This window comes from Mytilus californianus, unplaced genomic scaffold (assembly GCF_021869535.1).
Source record: "Mytilus californianus isolate M0D057914Y unplaced genomic scaffold, xbMytCali1.0.p SCAF_10, whole genome shotgun sequence".
NCBI lineage: Eukaryota > Metazoa > Mollusca > Bivalvia > Mytilida > Mytilidae > Mytilus > Mytilus californianus.
This window is the reverse complement of record NW_026262582.1, coordinates 53203604-53218217: the sequence shown is the minus strand read 5'-3', so window position 1 is coordinate 53218217 and position 14614 is coordinate 53203604. Positions and strand designations below refer to the sequence as shown.

Below are 14614 nucleotides of genomic sequence, written 5' to 3'. Positions count from 1 at the left end.
CAAGAGCCGTCAGTTTCTAACACTTCTACAAAATCTGTTATAATTCTTTAATTTTACTAACAAGTCAAATAGCTTTAGTATATACCTTCATTCACGAAATTTAAATCGACTTTTTCTATACTTTTTTATCCTTTTTGGATTATAGATCTTCATCTTTTTAATAAGCTTTGGATTTTCAAATATTTAGACATCGAGCATCACTGAAGAGACATTTATTGTCGAAATACGCATCTGGTGCAGAAAAATTGGTACCGTTAATGTTGTTACTAATTATCTAAAAAAAATATGGAAAATTGTTGATCATGTTCACCGTAACAGGTATGTTCTAGCTGCTTTAGTTTTTGAGATATAAGTCAAATTTGCATTTTACACCTGTGTTCTATTTTAGCAACATTGGCCATGTTTGTAGATTAGTGATTACAGTTGCTCATATTGCCTTTTAAATGTAATGTAATTATATGTGAGTCATCAGGGCTGCTATTTTGTGAGATTAGAAAGATACTGTTCCGTGGGATGGACATTAGTGAACAGACAACGGATGATGTTATATATGGACCTTTAATATAAATTATCATACATTTACTGTTAAGTTTAATCTTTGAATGACCGTAAGTTTCACTTATTTTTAAAATTTTTAATTATGATCAATTACCAAGATAAATTCTTGACTTTGAAATGTAAAAGGCTTAGTATATATATTATATCTCATAATCATACCTAAGTTCTCATTAATTCACTAGAGTTTTGTTAATTTGACAGATTATTAGTAATGAATAGCATATTAAGCTACAGTACTACAAACTGTCAATTACCAAAGAAAATATGCGTTCCTAAGAGATAAAATACTTTAATGTCAAATTTGATAACTTTACTTCTATTCTCAATTTTTCCCTTTCATAATTACATTTTAGAAGAACAATTTGGTTATTCAACAATGTACTTAACTAGATTAAAATTTAAACCGTAAAGGCTAATTCTTTATTCACTAGATTGCTCTAAGTTCTACTATGCAAAGGAGTCGGTATGATAAGAGCCATTATTTGGCGTCTGTTAATATTATTTTCCTTCATTATGTTTCTGTCACTTAAGTGCAGAAATGCCATCATTGACATTAATGTTAAACTTCATAAACATTACAAAATTGACATATAAAACTAGACATTACTTATTTTATTAGGTTTTGGTAAAATGTGTGAGCAATAAGAAATGTGTTTACTTATCCAAATAGATATTTTACTCCAATAAGCTTCTTAGTAAAAGATATTTTCCACAGATTTTGAAGTTGAAATTGTATCCAACTGTCTTTACGATCAAATATGACAGTAAATAAATTTATTGGAAATACTCGAATTTTTGTCTGCAAATTAGTTAACATAATCATCTCAATAAAAATATTTTTTACAGATTTTGAATTTGAATTGTACCTAACTGTTCTCGCGATCTGAAACCATATCCCTCACGATCCAATCGCAATACTTGACCATCGTCAGGTTGTCGGCTCTCAAAACTTCCCAAAGATCTGATTGCCGAGTTTATGAGCTTCGGTCCTTGATTGAAAGTTAAATCTTACCTAGTGTCGTTTGTTTTACCGCGCTACTGTGATAGATTTTTGTTTAAATTTCAGCCAACCAGATTGCAATGTTGACTCTAACGTCCAAGTTGAATATTCAATCTCAACAAAACACATCTTATAAAAAGGAGTTTTAACATTATATACAATTTTGGGCATTCAAATAAGTTTATTGGGATTGAATGTATGAGGGAGGGTCAAACGAAACATTTTAGTCAATTGGCCATCATACCACATCTCCTTTTTTTTTTATATTAAAGCCTGCTATTCTCGTCACTTTCTTTATTTAAAGGAAAATTATAACGCTATATTTTAATTCTGCTTTCATTTTAATTTGATTCCATTATTTCTATTTATCTGAAGCTTTCATGTGAACTTACAAACAATAGAGTCTTTTAAATTTGTAGAACGTGCCAAATATTAAAGAATTCTATTCGTACATGTAACTGTTTGTCACCAGATTTCCAAAAAAAAGCTTCTAAAATCCGCCTCTTAAAAATTATCAAAAATAAATTATCCCCCTTATCTTTACTAGAAATTCGTCAGTAAACCAGATAATATCACGACTCGATTAAAAGAGAGGTGAAAATACCAAAGGGAAATTCAAACTCATAAGTTGAAAACAAACTGACAATGCCATGGCAAAAAACCCAAAACCGCGGGTGATCTCAGGTGCCCCGGAAGGTTAAGCAGATCTTGCTCCATCGTATTGTTCATGTACGTACAAAACAAGTGATATTAAATTAGTCTAATTCGGTAGAGGAAAAGAGGACGAGATTGTGATTTCGACCATTGGAACATACCCGTTGTCACCTGTTAAACAGAATTTCAATAACTGTCAACCAACTCGTGATGGCGTCCGTAAAATTTTCAATGAAACCTATCTTGAACCCCAAAGATACCACATGAATCACGATGTGAGGCGTTATTGGTTGAATGGGTTTTCCCTTTTTTTTGTTTAGGTACATGTTAAACAGAAAATTCGTTGATTTTACACCCCAAAAAATCCTTATTAATGGTTTCTTAACTCCATAAACCAACGTAAATGACAACAAAATACACAGTGCATGTTATATGAAGGACATTATCAGGTCTCTTCATTTAGTAATATATGCATTTGCAATAAATTTTTACACGCTGTATATTGGTTTTGGCCTTTCAACTGTTTTTATTCGTGTGCCACTAAGTAATCTCTAGTTGAGGAAACCTGCGTCTGGCGCACTAAATTATAAGCATGATAGTAAAGTCAGAATCGGTCAAAATGACGTCCGTCTGTTGATTCAAGTTGAATTTTTCTTTTGCCTTTTTTGTTTGTAAAATCAGGTGAGCAGTTAGTTAGTTGCTTATGTAGAAATATTAATAATATCACCTCCCTGGTAGAAAGAACTAAAAGTATGCGAGTGGATGTGTTAGAAATATAAATAATTTCACCTCCTTGGAAGAAAGAACTTAAAATATGCGAGTAAACGTGTTAATTATTGACGTATTTGTAAACATGATAAACATATGTGTTGAGGTACCATTTCTTTTTAATGAAAATAATAATGTTGGTGAAAATCTCTCACGAAATATTATAAGATTGTTCACTCTATTCTTACGTATGTTATTTTTCCAAAAACATATAGAACATGCAGATTTTGTATTAAACGTTCCTTTGTTGTGTTATTCATATGCATTACAGTTCATCCTTCTTGGGAGCAAATTCGTCTACTGTTATAGCTTTGTCCTTATTTTTGTCATACGAATCAAAGAAAGATTGCACAATCCGTTTGAAATCGTCAGAATCTGGCTCTAGACCAAGTCCTTTTGTCTGCAAGTATTTTGATACCTGCAACGTAAAAAAGTCAGGTTAACAAGAAATGTCATGACATAGCAACACTTCCAGCATACGACATATGAACACTTCAAGCATAATCACGACATATCAACACTTTCAGAGTTAAAACATATCAACACTTCCAACATACGAGCTATCAACACTTCAAGCATATTAGTCAAGACATATCAACACTTTCAGCATTGTAATGACATATCAAATCTTTCGAACATACAACATATCGACACTTCCAGCATAGTCACGACATATCAACACTTCAATCATAGTCATGACTTTCAGCTACGACATATCAAAACTACAAGCATATGAAATATCATCACTTTCCAGCATACGACATATCAACATAACCAGCAAACGAAATATCAACACTACCAGCATACGACATATCAACACAACCAACATACGATTTACCAACACTTCCAACATACGACTTATCAACACTTCCGACTTAATCACGACATATCAACATTTTCAGCATAGTCCCGACATAACAAACCTTTCCAGCATAGTAACGACTTTCAGCTACGACATATCAACACTACTAGCATATGAAATATCAACACTTCCAGCATACGACATATCAACATAACCAGCAAACGAAATATCAACACTACCAGCATACGACATATCAACACTTCCAGCATACGACTTATCAACATAACCAGCAAATGAAATATCAACACTACCAGTATACGAAATATAAACACTACCAGCATACGACATATTAAAACTACCAGCTCACGACTTTTCAACACCACCCACATACGACTTTTCAACACTTCCAACACAGTCACGACATATCAACACTTCCAGCATAATCACGACATATCAACACTACCAGCATAGTCATGACATATCAAACACTACCAGCTTTTGACATATCAACACTTCCAGCATACGACTTATCAACACTTCCAACACATGACTTATCACCACTTCCAACATACGACTTTTCAACACTTCCAACACAGTCACGACATTTCAACACTTCCAGCATAGTCACTACATATCAACACTACCAACATACGACATATCAACACTACCATCATACGACATATCAACACTACCAGCCTACGACATATCAACACTTCCAGCATACGACATATCAACAATACTAGCATACGACTTATCAACACTTCCAACAAATGACTTATCACCACTTCCAACATAATCACGACATATCATCACTTCCAACATAGTCACGACATATCAACACTACTACCAATATACGATAGATCCACATTTTAAGCATAGTCACGACATATTAACACTACAAACATACGATATATCATCGTTTTAAATATAGTCACGACATATAAACACTACCAACATACGACATATCCACACTTCGAGCATAGTCACGACATATCAACAATACCAGCTTACGACATATCAACACTTCAAGCATAGTCAAGACATATCAAGACCTCCATCATAGTCACGAAATATCAAGTGAAGGCTTCCAGCATAGTCACGACATATCAACACTACCAGAATACGACATATCCACATTTCCAACATATTCACGACATATCAACAATTCCAACATACCTTATGTTGACATGTCATGACATATCAACACTTTCAGCATATCTCTATTGACATTTTTAATTTATAACACTCTAAATTAATGAGGAAAATATCTAAATGTAAATTAAAGAAATATCCTAATAATGCTTTATTAGCATGCATAAAAAAAACTGTTGTAGTATTTCGGGCGGATGCCTTACTGTGTAATGTGCGGTAGGGATGAACCACTGAAATAAGTCACTTTAAGTTTTTCCAGCTTCATGACATGTGTTAAGGTCGAGAATTTACGATGACATATATGACAAGATTGCTGATAAGTAATTGAATCTAATCAGATGTCGATTTTTTCACAGAAGCGATTATAACTAGTCATAAATGCGTCATATAGTTGTCAAATCTTTTTATCTCTCCATGAAATAGCGTAAGCCTGATAGTCATAGGTATATTTTTTGTAAACGAATGTGTGATAGGGTGTGTATTTTTGCTGTTCAAAATAAATGAATAGAGTTGGGTACTGACCTGCTCACCCCTACCACAAAATGTTCGAAGTGCCACCTTCTCCCTCCCAAGCTAGTATTATTAGTCCGAATGTATTTTGGTACAATTGTTCAGTGTTTCAAAAATGGTCATACGTTTGTACATCTCATATCAAATATTCTAATTTACAGTCGTTTAGACTACCAAAAATCTACTTGCAAAGTTCGTGTTTTTCACTATTATGGTGTGAACCACTGATATTTGTCAGAAACTAGGGAAGTGAAATCTATTGGAAAATACAATATTGGCAATTTGGAATACTTTTTGTTTGCTGAACCCGATTCGTCTAGGCGTTGAAAAAAAGCCTAGTGAAACACAGCACATGTGCTATTGTTTATTTTTATATCTTACTGAAATGTGCCAAAGCTTATTGATGCTTCAACTGTATTTCATGAAATATGAGTATTCCCTTTTGAAAGTTAATTCTTATTTTAAAGTATGTGTTATATTTTTTGTTTAGCATATTCTGTAAGAGATCTCTTAGTCCTGGTAAAATGTGTCCGGGTAATATTCCTAGGTAAAAACGTCCATGTTTTATTTTACTAGGAAAATTTGTAAGGAAAGAAACGATTTACATGTGAACAATGGAATTTTTAATTGTTATGTTTTAATAATTTGTTTAACAGTTGTGCCATAATCTTTTAATAAAATTTATGTCCCCAGACTAATTTTCCTAGGAAATCATGTCCATTTCATTAACATTCCAATGTAATAAAAACGTCCATGTCTTTTATTATTAGAAAAATAAGTGCCAGACATATTTCACTAGCTATGGGCTTATTTTCCGAGGAAAATTTATCTTGGGACTTACATTCCTAGGAAAATTATGGTCATGGACTTGATTACCTAGGGAAAAAAGTCCAGGAGACAAATTTTACTACCGGACTGAATTTACTGTTACAATTCTTCCGGTAGAAAAAGACAGCTTTAATATAACGTCTACATTGAGATACCAAAGACCTGATATATGAGGGTCTGGATGGGTTTTACAGAATAGAGAATAATGGACAAAAAGAGCAGAATAAAGGGACAAAAACATGAAGAAAAATAGGTAAAAAAAAAGAAAAAAATAGAGAATAATGCGGTACTTTTAAAATATTAAGAATAGAGAATAATGGGCAAATTAAAGAAAGAATAGAGAAAAATGGTAAAATAAAATAAAGAAATGAAGGAGCCCAATCCAGACCCTTATATATATTGAAGAACAGTCTCACCTCTTTCTTTGTTACTTTATTGTTCCCGTTTGTATCCATGTCTTTAAAAACTTGTTCTAAATTTGCAGGGTCAGCATCTGCATCAGCATAGTATAAATGACACAATGCAAAAACAACAACGACTACCTTTATATGCATTTTGTGTATAGACTCATGCGGTGATTGTACACATACAGTATGTGAAAAGGGACACGTGTTTTTCGATAGTACATGTAAAATTAATCAGGACAATCATATCTAAATATTTTCTTATCCTGAAGTATGCCAGTCATTATCTTTATCAATTTATACGAATAGGATGATAATTTAATCTTTAAATTATAATTGTTTATTCTAAATAGGAAAAGTCATATAACATATCATTCATATACATAGACTGGTACCCGACCGTTATTTGAAAAGTTTAACGATACTTTGTATATTAAGAAGGCATATTGAATGTTTAACGGAGGAAACCAACCTATCATATACAATATACAAAATTAAAGCAAAAAAAAATGTTAATCGGGACTGAGATTACTATAACCATGGAAGCATTATATTGACAGGAACTCCAACGAAAAATTAGCACATTCGCATCCCACTGATTTCTTTAGGAAAATAAAAGGTTCCGACTCAGTTTTTCAAGTACGTGATAACTTCTTTGTGGGGTATCTGCGATGCCGCCTTCGCCTGTATAGTTTACAGAAACTGATCTTATCACGTGATCTGTTATCGAAGGTCTTATCTACCTACCAATGTAAATTAACACGGAAACTCCCGTGGCTAATTGCGAATCGCTACATGAATAACGACACCTGTTTCTGTTCAATAATTAAAGACTACAGCTGAAACAATCTAAAAAATCGGTCCATATTTAACAGAATGACAAAAGAAAGTTAACTGTATTCGGAAAGAAGGTAATATTATTTTTAGTTTTGTTTGATATGTTTTTATCACTGGAACTAGGAAATCGGGAAATATCCGGTTATGAAAATTACATTTATACTCTGAAGTAGAGTGTTTGCAGAAAATAATGTGATGCGCGTGTAGTGTGCCGGATGGTGCCGGATAACTCAAATTTTAAGTTAAAGATTGAAAACTTTAATCGAGTGTAACACAAATATTTATGGTTTTCTCTATCGTAAAATATCGTAAAATGTAATTTAACATATTTATAGAAAAATGTTTTAAACACTAAGAGAGGTGGATAATTATACGCACGTGATGGCCTAGCTCTTCATATAGCATGTATCAGGTTATAACACCGATTACATGTACACCTTTTGAATAAATTCAAAAGTTTAAAACAACCTTCAACCTAGTCCGAGATTGCTCTGACGTCTGACGGACTTGTTTTGGGAAATAATGGCTTAATTTTAAATATTTCGATGCATTTAAAGAACTATCATAATGCTGGGTCCTAAGCAGTATATTCTTATAAAATTTTATCATTAGAATTAACCAGTTTAGAATTAAATGTATTTGTAAAGGCTTAACATATCTGAAACATCTTGCAGCGTTTGTTTAGAAATTTATAATATTTTGTTTTTGTTGAAATGCATGAAATATTTGACATCGGACTTTCAGTATCTAATGCGACAAGATATTTGTCAAAGTTAGCAGTAAACATCAATTATACATGCAGATTACAACTCATGATGTGTTTCCTTACACAAGAAATTTATTAGAATTCAATATAAAAATTAGAAGATGTGATATGATTGTCAATGAGACTACTCTCCACCAGAGACCAAATGACATAGAAGTTTACAACTATAGGTCACCGTACAGCCTTTATCTTTTCTATTGAACAAGTTTCAGATTTACAAAAGCAATAAAACTCTTCAATGTCTTCACCGATAATTTTTTCAAATTCTTCATCATCAAAATCGTGCACTTCCATACTGATTAGTGAAATATTTGTAAGTGACGATAGTTTATTAACATAGAAAACCTAGTAAAAAACTGTCAACTGCCAAATATTGGCATGGTCGTTAAATGTCATATCCTTGACATTTATGTATACATCCGGTTACTTCGGTAAATTCCGTAATTACGAGTATCCCGAAAACGTTGTTGAACCCATGCATCGATACGACTAATTGAAAGATGTCAAGTTAATTAACAGATACTTAACGATTTTGCGGCATCGCACTATAAACGTTTGAAATCGGTTTGTTATAGTTCCTGTCAATATAATACTTCCATGCTATAACACACGTTGTAGTAATCTCAGGTCGAGATATGTAAAGGTTACTCAATGGAAAGGTATATATACTATAAAAAAATGGCTGGCATTTACGCACGCGCATACGGATAGCATTATACATTATACATGTTATATCGTAAGTGACCAAAAAGATGTAAAGTTATTGATGCAACAGTGCCCATCCCTCAATTGTTTTGGGGGTTTATTTTTCTTATTTTCTTACACTTTCGAAATATTTAGATTTGAATGGTTTGGATTTTGGTTCCATTGACAATTAACAAATAATATACTTCTAAATGCATGTGTGGTGCATCAGAGTTGAACTTCTAAATGCATGTGCGATGCATCAGAGTTGAACTTCTAAATGCATGTGCGGTGCATCAGAGTTGAACTTCTAAATGCATGTGCGGTGCATCAAAGTTGAACTTCTAAATGCATGTGCGGTGCATCAGAGTTGAACTTCTAAATGCATGTGCGGTGCATCAGAGTTGAACTTCTAAATGCATGTGCGGTGCATCAAAGTTGTGTCATTATCTCGATATTTTTTAGTACCTTTTTTCAAACTCGCAAGTTTTCAACAAAATAGTAGCTATAGCTTGTGTGATGGCTTGTATTCCGATCGTTTTACCAAAATGACAAGTTTATAAATGCAAATTATAGACCATAATACTAAGTTCTTAGTTCTGGTGGGAATTATTTATCAATATGTTTTAGATATATTTCACGTTTATTACAACATTCCTTTTTGTAGGACCAAAGTGAAAAGCTAAGTGAACTGTTGCAGGTCACCGTACGGCCTTCAACACTGAACAAAACCCGTACCGTTTAGTAATTTATAAAAGGCCTCGGTATGTCACAGAAAATCAAACGGCCTGATTTATACTACAACAATGAACAAAAACAAATATGGCAGACAGCCACCAACGACAACCACTAGGTCTTAATTACAGTTTCCAATCTTGGGACAGGCACATAAAGAATGTGGCGTATTCAACATTTTTGTGAGCACTCAACTCCCCTCCCCCTAATCTGAGTAAGTGGTGTAGCAACACAATGAAGAACTGTAAAGATCAATCAGAAAGGGCTCGCCTTATCAGTTCTGCACAAAAACAAATAACAAAAAGACATAGAACACAAGATTTGAAACGGGAATGTATAGATTAAAATCTAAAACAGGACTATATTGATACCATATGACAAATTCCTAGACACTTTTACCGAATCATGTGAACCGTTTATTTAAACGGTGCTACTATTCGATATTATCCTTTACTTACCTTAATTTCCTAGAACGACAATTTCAATGAAGAGCGTTTTATGTGTACTATTGATTTTAACATCTTATTTACATTTTGTTTGTTCATTTATAAAGAACTGCGATAATCGTCGGGGAGAGTAACTTAACCCATTGAACCAAACTGTACTAAACGCTCCTAGATATGACAACGTTACTAACTGTGAGCTTTTTTCAGGCTAATTTACAGTTGAAAAGTAAACAAAACAAATGTAACTCTTTATTAGAGAATATAAAAAAAGGCCAAGTTGCTATATTTGGATTGTTTACAACATCTGTTTCTATTGGTTTTAAAAGTTTAATGTAGGTGCATGATTTAGGATTTTACGCGTCTTATTTACATGTTCATACTTAAATTATAGTATTGAACTTCGAGATATTTGTAAAATTTAAATAAAAAACATATTTTCACAAAACAATCGATTATGGTAGATGCAAATACATGTGGATCTTTTTTATGCATAAGCATAAATTCCGACGATTTATCTTTTTAAGTCATAAATATGCATCTCTGCCCCAGCCGACAGTGTTTTGGGAAAAAATCCTAAAAATGGTCAATAATTTAATTGAAAAGAGAAAGTCGAGTTCACATTTTTATTATGTTTAGGTGTGTTTGAGTTGACTGTCGCATAAAGCAAAAATATTTGATACACCATTTCGCTTCAGATTCTATTATTTTTATATATTTAGGTTGATATAATAACAGAAAATTCTAAGCACCAAAACATGAAATGTATGTGTCAATTGAAATACCTTTTTAATGATTCATAAAAACAGAGTAGGTTTGTTCAAATAACAAATTTTTATTAAAAGCACTTGACGAATGACTTTACTTGTGGATCTTTATTGTGCATAACTTAAAAAAAACCAACTGTTTTGTCTGTGTTATTTAGGGTTATTAATCTTCAACTTCTGATGTTTTCTGCCCTTCCACGAAAGATTTAATTAGATTTTTTTAGTGTTTTTTTTATATTTCGAAAATGTCCCCCGACAACCGATCAGACAATTGTTTTACGGTAACAAAAGGCTTAAAAGTACATTAAATGATTGATAATAGATAGCAGGTACATTTGTCTTTTAACATACAACTGTCACATTAGGTCCGTTATGATGCTATGTGGATACATTTATCGGTTTTCAAGGGATAAATTGACAGCGCGTCATCACTACAATGACTTTCATTTTTACGATTGAAAAAAATTGATGGCGTAATGAGCAGATAATTTTGACGAAGTAGAATCCTGACTGTTTTGGGTTTAAAATGTTGCCTTTATAACACCAATATATATGTAGATTTATTACAAAACTTATTTGGAACAGCGTCTAATATATAATGCTTAGTCATTAAAATCATACTATCCGCAAAGCAGGATTTCACAAAAAAAAAAAAAAAAAAAAAAAATAATATAACACTAAACAAAATCTAACACGACAAACCCTCAGTCTATCGAAAATGCTATTAGTTTTAATGTAAATTACCCCTTTATTTGTATCAAGCGCACTAAGTAATGATGTTAAGTGGAACTTTAACCACATTACCTTAATTTTTACCAGTCAAACGTATTACATACTTTCGAGAATAAAGCTTATTGCCTTCCTACTGGAAATAGCACTGTTTTTTCCTACTCAATATACTGAATTGTTACTGTATTTAGCTTAAACTGAATAGATCGTGAGGTTTTAAGAAAGGTTTAATTACTTATTCTAGAATAAACGTTGAATTGATCAATACTAATTATTCCCTGTTAAGTATGCCATGTCCATAACTTCTATCTAATTATCTTCTATATCATAACTTGTCTTTACCTTGGACTTAATTGGATAATACATTAGTTACTGAGTGTACTAGTGACCTTATACGATATATACAGGGTCAGTTTTTCCATATGGGGCGAGAGCTGACGACTTTCTTAATATGGGGAATTTATGTGACAACGATGTTGTTACTGGAATGTTTGATACAGTGCAACAGGTTCTGTTGCTGAAACTGGCGAAGATGCCGAAACGAAAGACAGTGACCGACGACTGGTCCCCTGCCTATTAAACATAAACACACTGGCGGAACTAACTCACAGACTGGTAGAGCGAATACAAACGATGACTTTCAGTATGGATTTTTATTTTCACTTTAATGAACGGATGGTGTCAGTTCAAAAGGCTGACTCCGACTGAAGACTTAACTTCAGTCGACACATTATAAAGATAGACAATGTTTACAGTTTGCCAAAGAATTAAGATTACATAATAATAAAGTTGACAAATTTTACGAACATACAATTAACACTTAAACGTAACAATAGACCGTAATTGAAAAACGGATTAATTTCATTGTTATCATACATGTCCTGAACAAGAACTGATAAAATAGATATTGATAAAATTATCTATGTACGCTTTAAACATTAACGGATTAAAAAAATGATGGAAATGAAATAATTGTGAAGCATAAATTAACATAGTCTTTTGTAAAGTTTTTCATACAATTTTAGATTAAAAAGTGACACACATGAATGATATTTAAGAATGCAAATCAAAACACATTGTCTGTTATATTTAGAATGAAGTTGTCTGAAAAGATTAAACATAAACTGTAAATAATATAATAAACAAGTCCATTTTGTCAGAAATAAGAAAAACATAATTTGGTTCGACTTTTTCCACGATCACAGATTTCTCCCTCCTCGAATGAAACGCGTCCTCGCGTTTCGCAAGTATTAAAAAGTTGAGAATTATCTATAAAATGTTCTTTGGTTTTTGAAACGTCCATTTCCTGAACACTGACATGTATTTTGATGATTCATATGGTTAGTCCGACAAATCCTTATTTGATTTGCCATATCGGCAGATTGATCTGTTAGAATTTTAGAGTTGTTCCGAAGTTCATGGTTTTGAGTAGTTATATTTCCGATTTCAAAAGTTTGATATTCACATTTGAGAATTAAGAAATTGTTCTGGTCTGATAATGTTTTCATGCATGCAGAATTGTCTTGCTTTTCTTTTTCTAGTTTGCTGATTTTGTCTAAACATTCTTTTAATTGCTCTGACGAATTTGGTTGGTTCTGACTGTCTACAAGTTTGCAGGTAAGAGTCCTGATATCCTCTTGTGCACGTTTTAAAATGTTTGCTGTTGCGGAAATCAGTGATTTATTTTTCTGTATTTCAATGTTTGCTTGTTTCAGTTCGACTTTCAATGGTGCTGCCTGGTCGAAAAAGTTCACAACAGCTGAATTTCCTAAATTGCTGAACGGCAATTCTCTAAGACTATTCTTGGTTGTATAGTATTGTATTAGACGCTGATTGTCTCTCCGTTGTTTTTTTGTTGATTTCTTTTGTACGCTAGACACTTTCGAATTTGTTGATTTAGTTGACCGATTTTTACCGAATAGACTTGATCTAACTGCAAAACACTGTCTTGCGAAATGTCCGAATTTGTCGCACAAGAAACATCTTTTGTTGTAAGCTAGGCACATTTCAAAACGATGATGTGCGAGTCCACATTTACCACAAGCTGGATATTGATGTGTGAAATGATTATGTCTCCACATACTCCACTGCGGTCTTAGATTAAAATCCATCAATGAAAATTTGGAATTTGATATCACGGTTGAACTTGATGGGGAATAACTCTGGTCGCTTGACTGCTGAGGTACACGGTACCGTGTGTTGTACTAAAAAGACAACACGCCTCTGGATTACCTCCGCCAAATGTGACAACGATGTTGTTACTGGAATGTTTGATACAGTGCAACAGGTTCTGTTGCTGAAACTGGCGAAGATGCCGAAACGAAAGACAGTGACCGACGACTGGTCCCCTGCCTATTAAACATAAACACACTGGCGGAACTAACTCACAGACTGGTAGAGCGAATACAAACGATGACTTTCAGTATGGATTTTTATTTTCACTTTAATGAACGGATGGTGTCAGTTCAAAAGGCTGACTCCGACTGAAGACTTAACTTCAGTCGACACATTATAAAGATAGACAATGTTTACAGTTTGCCAAAGAATTAAGATTACATAATAATAAAGTTGACAAATTTTACGAACATACAATTAACACTTAAACGTAACAATAGACCGTAATTGAAAAACGGATTAATTTCATTGTTATCATACATGTCCTGAACAAGAACTGATAAAATAGATATTGATAAAATTATCTATGTACGCTTTAAACATTAACGGATTAAAAAAATGATGGAAATGAAATAATTGTGAAGCATAAATTAACATAGTCTTTTGTAAAGTTTTTCATACAATTTTAGATTAAAAAGTGACACACATGAATGATATTTGAGAATGCAAATCAAAACACATTGTCTGTTATATTTAGAATGAAGTTGTCTGAAAAGATTAAACATAAACTGTAAATAATATAATAAACAAGTCCATTTTGTCAGAAATAAGAAAAACATAATTTGGTTCGACTTTTTCCACG

General features: G+C 32.8%; 1 long non-coding RNA gene across 1 annotated transcript; it reads right to left on the bottom strand.

The window, feature by feature from the left end:
• Nucleotides 1–3081: 3081 nt before the first annotated feature.
• LOC127718846 (uncharacterized) lies at nt 3082–6873 on the bottom strand. Its single transcript, XR_007989974.1, has 2 exons — nt 6689–6873; nt 3082–3398 (listed from the first exon to the last, which is right to left on the bottom strand). It is a non-coding gene; the product is annotated as an uncharacterized LOC127718846 (long non-coding RNA).
• Between the last annotated feature and the right edge of the window lie 7741 nt (nt 6874–14614).